This window comes from Indicator indicator, chromosome 4, assembly GCF_027791375.1.
Source record: "Indicator indicator isolate 239-I01 chromosome 4, UM_Iind_1.1, whole genome shotgun sequence".
NCBI classification, from domain to species: Eukaryota; Metazoa; Chordata; class Aves; order Piciformes; family Indicatoridae; genus Indicator; species Indicator indicator.
In genome coordinates this window covers 3,460,879-3,480,314 of record NC_072013.1, presented here as the reverse complement: position 1 = coordinate 3,480,314, position 19,436 = coordinate 3,460,879, and the positions used below count along the sequence as shown (strand labels likewise).

The following is a 19,436-nucleotide window of genomic DNA, read 5'->3' as shown; positions in this document are numbered from 1 at the left end:
ACAGCTGAATTTATGGTGGACAATATTATTATTGTTGGAAGGCAAAGAATGAAATGGAGTGATAGAGGGTTTGGTTTTTTTCTTGGTGAGAAATTTAAGTGAGAAGTGAACATATCCTGAGGCTGAGATAACTGATGCCTGCTGTAGTGGGATAGTTCAAAAGAATAAGAATTTGATACTGTTAGCACAACATGGCTTTGGAAGGAGAAAATGGATGGCTTTGTGTGATCAAATACTATAGAGAAATTTGAGTGAAGGTGGCTTTAGGGAGAGTCAGTTTGAGAAAATAAGTACACTAGAACTGGAAATTTTTTGAGATTGTTAGTTTATGCGATGCTTTGGGAGGAGGAGAAGGAAGGGTTGTTTGCTTTGTTTTCCTTTTCAAAGTAGCCAAGAAGTTTAACAGAGGCAGAAGCTGTTACTTGATGCTCAGATTATTTCAAATGTTTTATTTGATTATACTCATTAATTCATAGTGGAATGGAAATAAGCCACTTGCAGATTTCAAATGAGCTGAGATGTTGAAATTTGAGGGAAACTTGGGGATATATGTAAACAGGAGGAACAACAGGGGACAAAATGGACCTGATGTGAGTCACTGGGGCTCTTAATCTGCTGCTGGATTTTAACGTGTTCAGACTCATGTTGAAGCACTGGGTATGTTGCAGGGTGGTTCTGAAACAAAGCTCGGGGCTAGTACTCATTGCCAGTATTTTTGGTTTTATTTTGGATTTTATTATAAAATTCAGATTTGCTTGAATGGGTTAGAATATGGCCATTAGACTGTCACCAATTCTGGCTTCTCTCTTTTTCTGATATATCCAAATATTTAGTTTGTGTTTTATATTGAAATAGAAGTGAGATCAAATCTTGGCTTTTTTTTTTTTTAAGAAACAAACAAACAAAATTTTCTTGCTCCCTTAAAAACAAAATGAAGAACCGTGAAAGACTTTGTGAGTAATGCTAAGTCTAGTGGATTGAGATTCCGTTAACTCACATTAAGTGAAACGATTCAGGTGTGTTTGAGCAAAAGCATATATGTTCCTGAGACATTACATGTGTAAAATACCATCAGTTAACTGCAGAACAGTATGCCTGGCATGTGGGGAGAGGAACAGAAATACAGATTTGTTCAGTCTTGGAAAAAGAAGTCTAAGATGGGATCTTGTCGCTCTCAACTTCCTAATGGGATATTACAGCGAAAGTGGAAGTCAGGCTCTTTGTGGTAGTTGGTGGAAGAAAGAGGGGAAACAGCTACAAGGATCAAAAAGAAAATTTGAATCTTACATTAAGATAGGAACTCACACAGTTACTCTTCTCAGCATTAATGAAGGCATGTAGTTTTTCACTGTATCTTGGTCTCAAATATTGCCAACTCTACCCTTAAAAATTAGTCTAACTGAACTTTGAGTGATTTTTTTTTTTTTTTTTTTAACATTGTAACCAGTTTTGATGGAAAGATTGAAACAAAACATTTTGAACCTAGGGTGTAAGTATTTGTTTAAAAAATAATAGAAGTTAATGGCTTTCTCTTTCCTGTCAGTTTTGAAAAGGAGGTTTTTCTGCTTCCACCCAATATATTTTGTTCAAATCACTCTGAATGGTGTGATGCTATTTTCAGTTTCTTTCAGACATCTAAATTAAAGCTATTAATTGTGACTGACATAAATACTAAAAGTTCTGTTGACTTCTTCCTGTGTAGTTTAGCCAATTTTATCCCTGAACGTGTTCATCAGCAGCAAGTATAGAACTAGTTCAGTTTTAATTTCTCTTGTTTTGTGGCCAGGGTGGATTAGTAGCATTTGACAGTCATTCATGAGGAGCAAAGGCATGCTGCTATGCTCTTCTGGGCATGGTGGTACAGTTCATCATGTATATCACTGACTCTACCTAACTGTTCAAATGAAAAATGTGGTTTGAGACTCATGCAGTTACACACAATAGATAATCAGTTGAAGAAAACTCTTATAATGTTATTGGCTTCTTGGATGCCTGTGAGACATAGCACCTCTTACTTAACAAAAGGCATGTGAGCTTTTTATGAGGCCAAGATCTTTCATAACTGCTTTGTACTGTCATGTTCAGAGACTCTGTCCCCCTTCCCTTCTTCAAAACCTTGTCGTTCTATTGAGCCGTTTTCAAGTGTCAAGAGAAACAATGCAGTGGCCAGCTGAATATAAGCCAGCAGTGGGGCCAAGAAGGCCAATGGCATCCTGGCTTGCATCAAGCATAGCATGGCCATTAGGTCTAGGGATGTGATTGTCCCCCTCTGCTGCCACTGATGAGGCCACACGTTGAGCGCTGTGTTGAGTGTTAAGCTTCTCACTACAAGAAGGACATTGAGGTGTTAGAGTATGTCCAAAGTGCAACCAAGCTGCTCAGGGGCTTTGAGCACAAATCTTATGAGCAATGCCTGAGGGAACTGGGATTATTTTAGTCTTTAGAAGAGAAGTCTAAGGAGAGACCTCATCACCCTCTACAACTGCCTGAAAGGAGGTTGTTGTAAGGTGGGGATTGGTCTCTTCTCATATGCAACAAGTGACAGGACAAGAGGAAACGGACTTGAGTTCTGCAGGGGAGGTTCAGTATGGATATTAGGAAACATTTCTTCACAGAAAGGGTTATCAGGCATTGGAGCAAGCTGCCTAGCGAAGTGGTGGAGTTGCAGTCCCTGAAGATGTTTAAGGTGCATGGATGTGGTGCTTAGGGATGTATTTTAGTAGTAGTGGTAAGCTCTGGGTGAGTGGTTGAATGTGATGCTCTCAAAGGTCTCTTCCAACCTTTACAGTTCTGTGATTCTATAAATTATAATAGAAATATGAAAGGAATAAATTTGTAGATCAGAGCTATGAGAGAAAATAAATAATAAATTGACATTTTAAAGCTGCAAATAGTTGAACCAAATTGTAGGATAGAGAAAATACATATTAAAAGAGAGAAGGTCAATGCTACTATAATTAATTTTGTGTATACTTAGCAGCTTGACATTTTTAGGACCAATTAGAGCTAATAATTACAGAAATAATGAAAGTGACAGGGATTTTCCTGAATGAATATTGGGCAGGCCTCTCCTTCTGGGGCCTTTCTGGACATGCCAGTCACAGACTTTTGTTTTGGTTGCTATTTACTGTATTATGATCTCCTCACTCTTCTCTGGGTGTTCTGTAGTGATAACAGGTGACAAAAGCCATAGTACAGGTTATGGTTTATCAAGATCCTATTTTAAAGATTGTAGAAGTGACTCATACTCTCAGGAGACTTTTTATTAGTTTGCCTGCTTTTTTAATATCATGTGTTCTAGAGTGTTTATTACAATCTCTTTCTATTTGTAAAATTTAACATCAAAATAAGATACCTTACCAACAGAATACATATTTGCTTATTAAATTTACACGTCCCTTTTGGATTATTTTTTAAATTGTGAGTCTTTCAGAAACCGTGGAAATTTCTCAACTAGAGTGTCTGTTTTATGTGACAAAAATTTAAATTCTCTGAAACTACTTTCTCTCCTTATTTACAATGAAGTATAAACTGACAGCTCTGTGAAAATGGATGGCATACCATCCAGCTTAATGTCATATATACAGCACGGGGTGTTTGCGGGAACAGACTGTATCACATGGAATGTGAGTGGTGTTATAGTATCAAATCTCTCCTTAAGGGAATTTTTTTCCCTTTCACAATTCATTCAAAGCTCCAAGTCCAAACCTGTACCAGAGAATTGCCTTCCATAATGGATGCTTAAAAGACTACCTTCTAGGAGTTGTGGTTGAAAGTTTATATATGTTCACTCACACTGCTACACCTATTTTGCAATTTACAAAATGTAAAATTCTTTCTAGAGTTCAAATGAAAAAAGGAAGACAGCTGCAGGAGATGATAGTTATCATTCTTGTGATGACTGTGGAGGGAGAAATCACCCATCCACGGGCACTGCTGGTTTATTCTGCAGTCTTTCATTTTGATCTGTATTGTAAACTGTTGTCTCACTTCTGGCTGTTCAGAATGGTGCTGTGAGACAGGTCCAGATTTTTAATTGCTTGAAAAGAGTAAACTCTATTTCTGGGCAAAAATGGTAGTGATTTTGGGGGGGTGGGGGGTGGTTTATAGAGGGTGTATGATGAACTGAGTCTCCTTAATGTGAAATAATTCAACCTTTCTTAGGGCAAACTGAGAGCAGGCATGAAAAGGTTTTTCATTTTTATATCAAATAAAGTAGAAATGAGAGGACTTGCTTAGACTAACCATTTGTATTTCACGGAGAATATCAACAGGCTATAAACTATGAAAACGTGGGATTCTGCTTGTTTCCTGTCTTGTATTTTGCCTTTTGTTTTTTAGCTGCCTTTACCATCTTTCTGGTTACAGTTTTCTCTTGAAGTGTGTGCGTTTCACCATGCTAGACCTCCTTTTTTATTATTGCATAGAACTGCGGGTTTATTTTTTTTGCAAACACAAATCACTTCACCCCACCATATCTTGATCTTGTTTGCATTGATGTATATTCAGAATAGTGTTGTTATTCTGGCCTTTCCAGGCTTTAAACCAATCTTCTGAGTTTGGCACAGCTCTTGGAGTACACCAGAAGTGTTTAAGCATCAGTGCCTCCTAAGTAATTATCAATTCCAAAGTGTTTAATGCCCATCATGTCTCATTTCATTCAAGAAACAGTAAGAAAGTGTGTACATTTCACCTAATTATGTTTACACAGATTATGAGCCCCTGCAGATTGATACAGAATATGTATTTAGTGAAAGAGGTTTCATGCTGAAGCATGCCAGTGGACCACCAAAAGGCAAAGTGGGGCAGAGGCTTCTTTTCTGAATTAAGAAAGTGTTTACTGACTGAGTAGGTAGAGGAGACATCATCTTGTGTAACACATTCTGCTGAGAAAGTGAGCAACTAATGAATGAGTGGCTAGACTGCCTACTGATGAGAATGAGGATGAGCTTTCTAGCTGGATCTTTAGAAAGCCTAAAAGAACAGACCTTCTAAAGACATTTTCCACCAGGACAAAATCCAGCAACCTGTATGAGGGAGAGCTCTGCAGGTTTCCTGAAATTGTTACCTTAATATAGCTCTCTGTTAGGGATATACTGTCTTTAATAGGTGCTACCTGAGGATTAATGTACACATGAAGATTTGAAACCATGACTGCTAACCTTCTAGGCAAGATGGCAAATGAGCTGAATGGGGACTAGGGGAACTGTTCTGATTTACTGTTAGTGTATGAATATTCAGCAGAGTCTCTCATTTCGTCATATATATATCTTCTATAAACATTTGTAGCTGTGGTTTGTCAGTTCTTGAAGCTACAGCTGAGTAGTTATGCATGCCTTTAACTCAGGTTGCGTGTTATTTAAGGTGATGAGATTGGCAAGATAGTCCTCCTTTAAGATGTGATTTATATATACATACACTGCAGTACCTTAAAAAGTATTTCGCCTCCCAAGTAGGACCTCTACTGTGTGTAATGGAGTGGGTTAGATAGAGTGCTTTCACTGTGAGAATTGGGGTGGGAGTACTGTCCCCTAGCAACAATGGGTAATTTAGGAGACTCTATAACAAGCATTGAGCTATTGCATTGCAAATGGGTTCTGAGGATCTCACAGAGTACATCACAACCATTTACCTCTTTTCTATAATTATCTATATTAATAAATGTAAGCTGAAATTCTCATTTTACTTTCTGCTTAGGATGGCAGTCATCTCTAGCTGAGGCTTGCATCTTAGTTGCATTCCATTTTTTAAGTTGATCACAAGAGGATGATTTAAGTGCATCTGTGTTAATCAGCACTGAAGCAGATCAACAGCATGTATACAGTCTCTTCTGTATGCAGAAAATACTGTATACACCCTCTGTATATAGAATTACTACTTTTTCTCAGACAAAAAAAAAAAAAAAAGACTGATAAAGTTTAACATTGAACTTAGTCACAAGATGATAGAAAACTACCCTGGCTTCTCTGGACAAGGGGGGGAAATACCTGAAAGGAGTAAGATTAACATGTAATTTAAGTACCAAAAGCTAAGAAAGTGCTCAGAACACTGATGTATTGGCTTTTTTCATCTGTTACAACACACATAGTGAGCATGAGTTGTTATTGAAGATACTTGTCTGGGGATGGTGAAATTACCCTGAAGGATGATTAGTAAGTTGAAATACAAACCTCATATAAAGAAATGCAGACTTTGGTGAGCAGGCTGAGGGTAGGCCAAAATTTGAAAGCAAACACAGGTGGGACAGCTAACCCAGTTTGACCAATGTGACATTCATTTCAGTACTTGAAGGGGACCTACAGGAAAGATAAGGAGAGACTCTATCAGGGAGTGCAGAGATGAGTAACAGTTTCAAACTGAAATAAGGTAGATTTAAATTAGGTATTAGGAAGAAATTCTTTACCTTGAGGGTGGATGCCCCCCTCCCTGAAAGTGTTCAAAGCCAGGCTGGATGAGGTTTTGAGCAACATGACAGAAGGGGTGGAATCACATAATCCTTGAAGGTCCCTTCCCACTCAAGCCATTCTGTGATTCGGTGACATTCCATACCATGAGGTGTTGTGCTTAGCAGTAAAAATGAAGGGAAAGGAGGAGGGCACCCTGGTAGTTATGGCCTCTGTCTTTCCAAGTAACAGTTACATGAGCCGAGCCCTTGCATACCAGGAAGCAGCTCAACACCTCCCTGCTGATGGGAAGTACAGAGACTTTGCTTCGGTTACTAAACTGGCTTTGTCTCAATTCACAAATCTTCTCACTTTTACCCTTCTGTTTTTCTCCCCTATCTATGGAGGCATAAGTGAATGAGCAGCCAGGTGGATACTTTTTAACTGGCCAGGGTCAATTTGTCATGTAGTCAGTGGCTGTTTTGCCTGCTGATGTAAAATTGCCAAAAAATTATGATTTTTTTTAAAGTGTTTATTTTTAATGGAAGCATTCTATTTAAACACTCAAGGATCCTGTTCCCAAACACCCTCAGTCTTTTCCTGTCCTTTTTGTGTCTGTGAAGTCCCATGTGTTTGTGTATGCTGCAATTATTGTTCCCTAGAGCACAGAAGAATTAGTAAAGGAAAACTAATTTGAAGAAAGAAAATGGACCTTCAATTTTCAAACCAACTTCAAAATGTATTGTTCCTTCTGTTTTTATTTTATTGCTAGCCTGTACCCAGTGTATGAATGAATGTACATAGCTGAATGCAATGGTGCAGGAAATAGCAGGCTGATGTCCTGTGGCTGAAGATGATGGATTTTAGATCCTAGATCCATTCAGGCAGCATGGAAGCTTAGAGCTTTGATACAGGGATTCATTAACTCCTCATTCACAGACTGTGCATAACTCTCATAGTGCTTTTGCTGTTGTTATTGAAGGTTGCAAAGCTGATTAGAGATACAGAAGAAAGTGCTGGTAGGGTGATGTTAACTGGAATGGCGAAGATGCCAGTTGGACCACAAGTTAGAGTCACAAATCTGAAAATAGTCCTGGGGCTTTGGCTCTGCAGAACAGCTGAGTTCAGTTGGACAATGAAGAGTGAAAATTAACAACTAGAGGAGATGAAGGAAGAATCAGTGGGAAGTTACATGGCTAATTGTGTGAAACCTGGATTAAAGAGACAGGTACAACTAAATACACTGCTTTTGCTGGTTTAAAAGTGAGAGCTTTGCTATGTCATCAAAGCAGACTTCCACTAAGATATCTTGATTTGACATAGTGGACACAATGAACATTATTTTTTCAGAATGCACATCTGCCCATTTTAGCACTGTACACCTTGCAAAGGGAGACCCTAGGACTTCACTGTGAGTACGGAAGTTGAAAAACCACCAAACACTCCTAATTAGAAGCAAAAATATTTATGGGCTTTCTAATGAGACACATTCATCCCTAAGTATATAGTCTTTGTTTAAAATATACTCTAAAGCTTGAGATTTGTTCAGTCTGTCAAGGTTTGTCTTAGGATTTCTTGTGGTTCTAGGAACTGCTATTAGATGTTAAATGATCAAATCTCAGAGTGTCTCAGAGTACCTGTCCAAAGATACTATATAGCAATAAATGTTATTGCTTATTCTTCCACATTTTGTGTTTTGCTTACTTATTTTCCTCTTTCCCATGACTATAGTGTTTCTTAGAGGATGCCGTCTAAGGCTATATAATTTCAATGAAACTAGACTTGCCTTTACTGTTTTGCAGTACTTCTTAGTATTCCAGAACTAATAATTGGGATTTTCACATTTTCTCACACAACATTGTCTGTGAGTGAATAAATGAGGAAATATTGGGACTTCTTTTGATGTTTAGAAAATTTAGAATTTGCTTCTTAATTTTTTATTTTTTAATACTAAATAAAAAAAGACTGACTTAGTATGGCATTTCTTCCAGATGGGTCCAAGAAAGAAACCTAAACAACTTCCAGTTAAATTCCTCTCTTGAAATAACCAAGACCTGAAGGAGACGAGTATGCGGTTTTTAGCACTCGTGTGAGAGAGATTAAAATATTTTATATTAATAGCCTGTAGAAATAGAAAACGTAGATTTTTCTCCTTTACAAGTACCAAACTTACAAGCTTCTTCAGACCAAACCATCTTACTTCTGTATGCTTGGATAAATTGCACTAATAGAATCTAAATTAAATCTGTTTATAATTAAAGCCTTTACCACCTTCTCTATGGTTGCATCAAAAAGGTAAAATAAAATTCTTGATCTTCATGTTAATGGGTAGCAGCAGGGTACAATAATAACTCTGTGCCCATTCAGACACACTGAGGACTACTCAAAAGCAATTATACAAGGGCAATTGTCAGTTCAATTTACCCCAGCTTGGTGTCTGATGTAACCTTCTCATCAAAGGTTAACAACTATTTGGTACTACATCAGCTACAGCAAAATGAGTTTTTTTCTCTATTAAGCCTCTAGTAAGAACATCTTGAACAGGAAGATGTTATTGACTCTTACTAGTAAAATATAAACTTGCTGTAATCCAAATAATGTTACATGATGTTTGCACTGTAACTTTAATTTTAGAGGATTTCAAAACAGTGCAAGGAAAAGATAATTTGATCTCTGATGTACAGCTGACTCTGAGATGGAATTCAACTGTTCTAGAGAATATTAAAGACTAGTCCTTCACAGTTTTACATGGGAAAAAAACCACAATGTTGCCTTTTCCCAATTCTGCCAGGACACTGCTGAGATGATTTTGAGAAGGTGCACTGAACTTGAGTTTGGATAGAACTCAACTATCCAAGTAGGCATGTAACTTTACAACAGCTAGCTTAGACAATCACAATATCTCTTTGAAAGGTACACATGAGTATCTTTATAGAAGGAGAAAATTGAGGTCTTCGAGATTAAATGATGTAACGAGAATTGTTGCCTCAGAATTGGAGCTGGCTGGCTCTAAACACTCATCTTTTCTTAATTCAGAAAGCTTCACAGTTCTTCCTTCTCCTTCCTGAGGGAGTCGTTTAATACCAGCACCTGGAAAGCCACTGTTGCTGACATCTCCTGCTATTGCCCACAATATCCGAGGACAATTTTACAGCAGCAGGTGGTGTGTGGTGGTTTTGTTTCTGCTGCTTGTTTTTACTCTCTCTGTTTAAATGCTGATGTGGCCTGAGCTTGCTTAGCTTCTGTTGTGGGGATCAAGGCTGAAGCGGTATTATTTGTGCTAATAAGCCTCTCCCATTAGTTAACCTTTCAGTACATAAAGCATGATTGAACTGAAGGCTTCCTGCTGGTTTGAAAGGCTTTTATGTTAAATACATGATACAGGCATTTTTGTCTTCCATCTCCTTAATGCAGAAAGAAGTTGGGTGTGGGAGGCTTGAAAACACCCAATCTGAAACCCAGTTAAGAAAAGCTTATGTAGTGTGAAAACTCTTTAATATCTTGGCATACTTTTTTTTTTTTTTTTAACCCCTGCTACTTTTAAATTCCTGGTGCTTTGTTTAAGCATTTACAGCCTATACAAGGAGACTGCTTGCCTCCATGTAACTAGTGTAACTTGGGCCAGTGTAAAGCATCAACAGTTTGTGGGTTTGGTTTTTTTTGTTTGTTTGTTTTTGGTGATGTTGTTGTTGGGGTTTTGTGTATGTGTTGTTGGGGTTTGGGGGTTTGGGGGTTTGTGTTTTTGTTTTTTTTTTTTTTGTTTGGCTTTTGGGTTGGATTCTTTTTTTCCCTTATATTTGAGTGTGTTATCAGCTCTGACTGTCCAAATTTACTTTCAGTGCACACAGCCCCTCTTTTAGCTTATTCTTTATTCTTGTCAATTACTGATGTCAAGAGTGCAGTTTCTAAAAGTTGGGTAATAGAAATCATTAAGCATGACAAAGGAAAGTATCTTAATAGTGACTCAGGCTTTATTTGCTATCTTATCATGCCTCTCTTATTCTATTATTGTTAGAAGATCTCATCTGAAAGCCAGTACTACACATAGGATTTCAGGTTTTGGATAGTGTAAAATCTGTCAGTATGATGCTGCTCAGCTTTAGAGAGAATGTGGGGTTTGTGTAGGGAGCCATGTCGTGCCTCTAGTGTACTGTTTTAAATAGCAATAGGAATGAGATCCTTTAAATTTGCAGACATTTTCCACTTGATTAAAGGGAGAGGAACTAGTCTTGTATCTTTGCTAAAACATTCTTGTTATCTGCAGTTCATCCTGTCATAGATGGCATATTGTTTCCTAAACAGTTGGAGAGACAAGGCCCTCAGTTGGACAATGATTTTTTTTGAGTATAATTCAGATGGGCAACACATGCAGGTTGAAGTAAATGGACCTCCACAACAGAATAGATTCATACAACCTTTCAGTAACAGCCACTGGATTTGCTTGTATAACAAGCTGGGGGACATGTGAGTTAAAAAATGAAACTTGCTGAAAAGGTGTTGAAGCTATGTAACTAGGGGTGGTGTTAAGGAGAGGTAGAAGTTCTTTTTATGTGCTGTTTTCTGGTAAGCGTTGTACCAGTGTACTGAAGAGTTTGGCAGGAAAGGTGCCCAAGGATGTCTGTATGGGGTGTGTCATCTTCTACTCCACAGCGTACAACATCCCTTGGAGTGTGGGACTCTCAGGACCTTTCTGTACATCAGTTTTACAGAACTATCCCATTCAATTACTGTCAAAGGCTTAATTTTGCACCATTGTATTTTGGGGGTTTACAAGAGGAATTTAATCCATTGTTCTATTACACTGAAAGGATTTTCCTGTGATGTATTAAAATCTACCTGTACTGATTCTGTCCAATTGTGAGACTAGATAATTTTTTCTTGTTCTTATTATTTTGAAGAACTCATATGTCCTTACATATGCAAGTCTTTTGTTTCTTGTAATGCAAAAATATTCTTGCTGTTGTGCCCTTGCACCATATTCTTATCTTTTCTATGTGTCTATCTTTTCTATGTGTCTATCTTTTCTATGTGTGGAGAATCATAGAATCACAAAGGATGGAAAAGACCTTTAAGATCGAGTCAACCCGTAACCCAACTAGCCTGGCCACTAAACTACATCCTGAATTGCCACATCTACACGCTTCTTGAACACCCCCAGGGATGGTGACTCTACCACCTCCCTAGGCAGGCTGTTCCAATGCCTCACCACTCTCTCAGTAAAGAAGTGTTCCTAATGTCCTATCTAAACCTCCCCTGGCACAACTTAAACCCATTTCCTCTGCCACTAGTTACTTGAGAGAAGAAACCAACATCAGCTTCACTACAACCTCCTTTCAGGTATTTGTAGAAAGCAATAAAATCTCCCCTTACCCTTTTCTTTGCCAGACTAAACAATCCCAGCTTCCTCAGCCACTCTTCGTGCCCTCTGAACCTCTTACCAGCCTTATTACCCAAAGGAGGTTGTGGTTTCTCATTTATAGTTCTTTAAATCTTAACTTATAGGTAGCCTGGTTAAATATATTGCTCTTACAATGGTTTCTGTTAATTTCCTTACATTTTTCCAGTGAGATTAACCCCATTTTGATTGGAGTGTGTAGGAAAAAAAGGCAAACACTTCAGACTGTATTGCACATTAGAAAATTGTTTTGCACAAAACTGATTTAAAACTCTTCATTGGTTTGTGTTCTGATCAGAATTTGTTTCCTGTGCAATAAATATACTTGTTTTCTGATGGGAAAAGTCATTGCTCTGTTTTGGAGCTTTGCAAATGGATGTGATTTTCAGGATTGCTAGCTGCACATCTTAATTTAGGAACACAGGACAGGAAGGGAACTATCTACTTTATCAAGTGCAGTCCCCTACCCGCACATGCAATTGCGCCATTGCTTCCTGTTTTCTGGCTGTATCAGAACTCCTTTGTCCCCTTCTGTTTTTCTATTTCTGCTATTTCTCTTGAAATGCAATTCTAAAATAATCCCCCCCACCTTCAGTTCTGAAATTTACCTTCTTTTCCAATCTATGTGTATTCATATATGTCATTTTAACCTCCATTTGTTTTGTGCCAGTATTGTTCTTCAGTCCCTCTCTGGTTTTTACATTTATCTATCAGCTGCATTTACAGAGAACTGTATTGCCTGTGCTTCGTGAGAGCAGCTCCCTGCTGATCCCCCCCACAGGCTCTTCTGGGCTGTCAGTGTAGCGCAGTGAGATGTCATGAAGATATCCCAGGCTAATGCAAATTCAAACATGCAAGTCTGCAAGTTGCAGCTGTAGACAGATTTTGTTGCTTCTGCACCTGAATGTTAAGCTACATTCAGGATTTATTTACTCAGCTGCAGCACCAAGTAAGCATTGCTACTTTGTTGTAGACCCGAGCTGGGTCTTTGCAAGCTGCATTGGGAACCCAATACGTTTGGTTCTGAGTTTGGCTGTATGGACCCAAGTCAGCTGATACTAAATTATAATGCATGGAAGAGGAGATAGCCTTTGATTCCCTAATGTCAGTCTGGGAAATAAGCATTTTGACACATGAGGTGACGCATTGGCTCAGTTTGTAGAACCTGCATCAGGGAGGACATCATGTGACATGCAGTCTGGAGCCTTGCCGTGATTCCCAAGAGGGTTATTAAGGGGCTTGTGAACTTGTGAACAGAGAACAGTGAACCTGGCCTTTGAGATAATCGAAAAGACATCACTTGTAGCGTGAGCATCTGCACCAAAGGATGATCACTGCACTTTGGGGAAAGAGGTTAATGCCTTGCTGCACACAATTTTGAATCACATTTTGAATTGATCTACTTTGCCCATGACCTACCATGCTGCATTCAGGTGCACAATGCGTTTCCTGCTTGATCTACTTCTATCGCCCTCCTCTTACAAGACCAGGCCCACTTAATTTCCCTAATGAAAAACTTGATTTACAAAACTGTAAGAAAAAGTAATATCTAGGAAAAATAGAGTTTTATAGAGGCACAGAGAAGGAATATTTTGCCTTTAAAAATGTAGAAATACAGAAAAAGAAGGAATGTGAGCTCTTGTGCCCACTTCTTTTACATATCGCACAGTGCTTTCAGTATTGTTCCCTGTGTAACTCCTGATCTTTATCTGAGCCACATCTTTGTGAACAAAATGACAAGGCATTGCTACAGTGATTCTGGTTTCTTTCTTTGACTAATCATTGCCTTGAGCAAAAGTGGCAAATTTTAGTTTTTTAGTTACTTCTAAGTATTGTTATTAAAATTGTTATTGCTGAGGCATATTTTTGTTTCCACAGAGGTATGAGGTATCCCTTCATAAGCATTCATGGAATTGTGCTAGAATTTGCTTCATGATGCATGCATTTCACTACTCATTGAAGGAAGTTTCTGATGTGGAACTATCCGTGAAGGTGGTCTGCAGCACTGATGATAGGCACTGGACAATTGTTAATTGCTTGAATGCCGAAGGGGAAAAAAAAAAACCAAAAAACAAAACCACCAACTTAATTTACCTTCTTACAGAAACTTCTTGCCTTTCACATTTGCCCTCCTGTGTAAAAAGCTACCCTTTTCCTGTGAGGATGAATTACATTGTTCCTTTCCTGGAATCACTGATAGAGTAAGTGATTTGGGAGTTGGGTGGTTACTCGTATCACCTGGGCAAAGCCAGGTTTGAGGAATGCATTTGAGGTAGTTGAAAAGCTCTCAAAGCTTTAGTTGCTGAGCATTGTTCAGTGCTTTTTAAGAAATCATTTATTTTTAATGTTGATGTGTTTTGTGGACTGTTGTGCAACTAGAACAAGTTCTTTGTTCTTCTTGCCTATTGGAATAGGTGGCAAGTTCCTGAAACCGGGCAAATACAGGGCAGGGTGAGTTCATCCACAGGGCTGTACTCTCGGCTGGGACTGTTGCTTTCTGTCTTTATCAAGTGTGATGCCTAGTGTTTGTGAAAGCATATTCAAGAAAGGGCAGAAAATGCCAAGAAAAGGAGGGAGGGGAAAGGGTGATAAACAGAGGTAACCAAAAGGTAAGAGGAGAGGAGGGGGTGTTCTGTGGCAGAGCAGGTATCCACTGCAGTTTGTGGAAGACCACATGCTGGACCTGACAGATATTCCCCAAGGAACTGACTTCTAGAGAGCCCACACCAGAGGAGAGCTAAAATATAAGGAAGGAGCAGCACTCTGTGTACAGACAGTAAACCTCCTCTCCACCTCTTGCGCATTTGTTGGTTCACTGAGGGGACTGAGTGTAACTTTGTAACTTGTGGTGATGGCAAGAGGGGAGGAAAAAGGGCTGAAGTGAAGAAGTGAAGCTCAGCCTAGGAGAGTGGGTGGAGGGGTGTTTTCCCTAATGTTGTTCCTCTAATGTTTCCCTAATTAGAGTTTCTCTATTTGTTTCCCACTAACAAAATCAGTAAATAAATATATATTAGAAACAAATTCATTTTCCCAAGCTGAATTTATTTTGCCCACAATAGTAACTGGTAAATGATTTCCTTGTATTCAGCTTGACCCACCAGCCTTCTTGCTCCTCTTCAGGAAGAAAGAAGATAAAACTAGAAGCAGAGTGAGAAAGCAGCTGGGTAGGAATCTGGCTGCTAGCCAGGTCCAAACTACCACAAGCTTTAGCAGTACAGTTTTGTGCAAATAGGAGGGCAAAACTTTAATTATTTTGTGGGTGTGCCTGCAAAATGTGACATAGCTAAATTTGACACTAAAGAGTACTTTGAATCTAAAGGTGGGGTTTGGTGCTTATGATCTGTGCATCCTGCCTCCTTTCTCATGTCAGAGCTGTTTGTTATTAGAGTATGGATGACATACTTAGAAATATGTGGTTATAAGGATGAGCAGTAAACTGACTTTTGGATTTTAGGCAAATTTTAAACTAAGCCTTAGAGTACAACCTTAGCCATTTAGTGGTTTAAAAGAATTCAGAACCTCACAGGACCTAGAGTATGGAAGGACTACTGTTTGAAGGTTAAAAGGATGCTTTATTCTCATGAAATAAACAACTCTGTTGTCTGACTTTTCAGAAAGCACATTGGTTATTCTTGATAGAAGCAGGCTATTCTTTTATATGTTTTCCCCAAGATCAGTGTTAGGTCTGGAAGTTCCTAGTGATAATGTCTCACAACAACCATGGTGGGTTTTGTTGTTACATTTGTCTGTTACTTCTGTCCTATATGTTTGACTGACAGAATTACTGAAGCATGGATAAGATCAGCATGAAGAAGCACCATTTCATTGTAGTCCATGCTTCTGAACCTAATGTACTTCTTTGAGAACTGTATGTGCAAACATACTGTCAGTTTCTGTCCTCACATCTAGAGTGCTAGGAGATTCCTTCAGACCTTGAGTGCTCATTGACATGACATGTGGCATCACAGAAGGGGTGCCAAACTGAGGAAAAGTATGAGTAAGTATAAATAAAGGGAGTATAGTGCTCACACCATGTGAGTGAGAGGACAGTGTGATGTGTTTGGAACAAGGATGAAATGGGTATTTCTTAAAAATCTGCCAAAGAAGCACAAGTTATTATCTGAAAGGATCCAAGCCTTCCTGAAACTTCATATGAAGAGGAATTGAAGTGCAAAACAGTGTCAAAGGTCAGCAGAAAAGTATATGCAAGCAATAACCTACTCAAAGGGGAATGTGGGATAAAAGGGGTTGTAAGATTTCTGAAAGCCTTTGCCTTGGACAGTGGTCTACAGGCTACACTAAATGGTGGAATGACCTCAGGGAAAAGTGTCTCCTGAGGATAAAAGAAGATTAGAACATGCAGCATATTATTAAAGATAAAGCTTGTTCACTGGCTTTCTGATGCAAAAAGAATCAGATTTTTTTTCCCATGAAGTAGAAAGCTTAATAATGCCCATTCATTAGAGTTTTTTATTAGGTAGGCTTAGATTAGTTTTTAGTGACCCCAAGGGGGAGGAATATTGTGTTATTTTGCCAGTTCATGACAATAGTGTGTAGTGGTTTATTGGAAAATAGGTACTAGACTAGAACAAACTTACAGTCGTTCAAGTTAAAATTTCTCTATAATGCTGCAAACAATAACCCAAATAAGATGAAACACATCTTGTAGTTCTGAAAAATGGCAACTGGATCTATGCATCTAGCAGTAATTAAGGAAAAAACCCCAAAGACTATCATAATGTCCTCCTAAGATAGTGTGTTGCTTTTCCCAAGTCTTTTTCCCATGCTCTACAGTTAACAAATGATGAGATTTTATCACTTTGTATAAGGAATTATTTCAAAATTGAGTAGACTTTCATCTTTAACATGGTACTAAAATCTTTATATAATTGTTGAAAAGGCATGTGTCTATTAGTAGTTCTTAATTAAACATTTTTTCTTCAATAATGGATTTATTTTACAAGGGAAATCAATTTCACATATGTGAGGACAGCTAATAGGAACTCTGTTTTCCTTTTCTGAAGATAATTTTCCCTACTAATATTCTGACATCTTTCAGAGTTGTTTATTGTTATTCAAAAATACCTGTGGCTAACACCTGGTGGGTCCTTTATGTCTTAGGATGCATGTATTGCTTTGACTGATATATTTTCTTTCAAATTTATCAGGTGTTCCTGTAATTTTTCTTTATAAAAAATGCAAACCCTACATAAAAACCTTCCGTGCCTCATGTTTCAGTGCTTCATTATCAGCAATACTCAGTGACTCAGATGCAAGACCAGAGTCTGTGGTAGCACAGTGGTCAGGAATTTTCTTCTTCTGTCCTACATCATCCTGAGTTTTTCCTTAGAAGTCTCCTGTCTGGAAATGTTTGATGTTTTCTTACTTTGCTTGTGGTGTCTAATCATACAACCAAACTAATGCAGTTGCCAAGAGATATCTTCAGTCCTAAAAACCTGTCACTGGCTTATAAATGCTTCTGGATCTAAGAAAAGAGAATAGTGGACCAACAGATTAATAATTGATAGCCATCATTAATGGCTCCAGCCTTTGTAATTAACCTTCTGTTTCATCTGAAGCATGTCTACATTTTCAGGTCAAGCACTCAGAGTGGGATACACTGAACTGTCAAAATGAAATATGAAGTGATGTGGTGGGAACTCCAGAACAGGTTACACGCAGTACTGAGAGACTGAGACAAGCTCTGTTTAAAATATTGTGTGCCAACTTCATTACATACACTTTCAACCAGGTTTTTTTTATTAGTCTACCTGTAATTCCACAGCAGCTGTGAAAATGATAGAAGGAATATATTTACTGATCCTGGAATTCTTTATAGACAAGCCTTATATGTGGCATGAGGGGAGCTAGAGTACTTAAAATGTGCACAAACCGGTCAGTGAAGCTCCCATGTCCAGCCTGAGGCAGAGTGCTGCACTGACTTGCATTCTTCCTCACTGCTATATTTTATTCTGTTTTGTGTTCCTCAAAACATTTATGACTGACACCTATGCCAGCTTCAAACTGTGAGATTTTAGAGAAGCCCCCAATTCCTACTCAGTACACATGCATGCAGAGTTAGAGGCAAAGGAGTACAAGATCTATTGCCAACTTGGTTGTTGCTCACTAGGTGCCATTGAAAACGAGGACAAAAGAACTAGTAATTGCTGTGCCATCTGTCATTTAGTCTTACTGGGCTGTTTCTGTATTTGTTTGAAAACAAGCCTGTTGTTATGTTTTATTATATTGGTATAAATAAACCTCTGTTACATTTAAAGAGAAAACCCCATAGAATGGAGATCAGAAAAATCTACTTCAACAGCAATCATCACTGTAGCAGCAATAGGGAAATATAAGGACACATACATGGAGAAATACTATGAACAAATTGAAGTAAATTCAGCCCAGGAAAGTGATGTGTATTTGTGGTAATTACCACTCTCAACTTCAGTCTAAGCAAAGCGTGACCAGAGCAGACTGGTCCAAGTAAAATTTAATGGGAAATAGTTGATGCTTCAGTAGCCTAAATGAAGAGCTGATTCAGGCTCCATTCAGAAAGAACGTCTGGTTGGAACTATTGACATTTCTGCTTCTCTTTGCAATTGTAAGAAACATTATTGCCACCTCTTGGAAGATGATTAAAATAATTGCCCCCCTTTTGTTCTTCTCCTTCCACAGTAATCACTGGGTGCCTGCTTCCTTCTGTGTCTTGATGTGTTCTGCTTTGAATCTGTTTTGCCATGGAAAAAGCTAGGCTCAGCATAATTGGGCCATTTCCCTGTCACAGTGCTTTCCTTTTGAATCTCGTTACTCTCCGGGTTGTAGTGAGGTCAGTCATATTCAGTCAAATGGCTGAGCAGATTAAAAGTGTACTAGAACAAAGTACCTGCTGTCTATGCAGGTTGGAGTGAAAACATGCAAGGACAGTCTTGGGTGAAGGGATGCCTTTGCTGGTTTTAGGCTGGTTTTGCCTAGTCAGGACTCACAGTCATCTGAATTTGTTCTACAAAAAGAAAATTAAGTAGCTTGGTGGTATATGATTTGCCACTCATCGACATTAGTATCATGCATACTGACTCTTTAATAGTCATGTCAAAATTTGACATCCGTCTGTACTCATTTGCTGTCACAGGAAAGTATGTCTGCATAGTCAAGCAACATCATGGCATAGTACCACTGAACATCATGATGCAAGGTGACCTTACAGAATTATGCAAGTTCTTGCAACATCATCATGCAAAACTACCTCAGATTGATGCATGGCTGTGACCCAGCATAGCGATAGTTGATTCAACGTAAAGGTTCAGTCTTACACCTACTGTGCCATTGCCATCATTGTTGACTCAGGAGAACGAGGCAAGGTCATTCTTTGAGACATCACAGATCACTCTCTTTGCATATTGTTACAGCTACTATCTGTTGTTACAATCTAGTTCGTCTCTTATGGAAATTATCAGATGTTTAGGGCAAAGTTTGCTCTTGCTTGTAAATTAATATGACATTACAGATTGAGTAATGCTTTAGTACACTTGTGTACTTGTGTTCACAAAGTTATAAACTCATCATTACTCTAGTGAGCTAAGCTCTCTGTTGACTGTATCTCCATCTGCTGTTCCCAGCAAGGCACACAGATATATTGGAAGATCGTTGTGAGAGAT

At 38.5% G+C, this 19,436-nt stretch overlaps 1 protein-coding gene across 6 annotated transcripts in view; it reads left to right on the top strand.

Annotated features, from left to right (window-relative positions):
- NRXN3 (neurexin 3) overlaps nucleotides 1-19,436 on the top strand; it is a 909,976-nt gene that overhangs the window by 666,239 nt on the left and 224,301 nt on the right. The window lies entirely within an intron of this gene.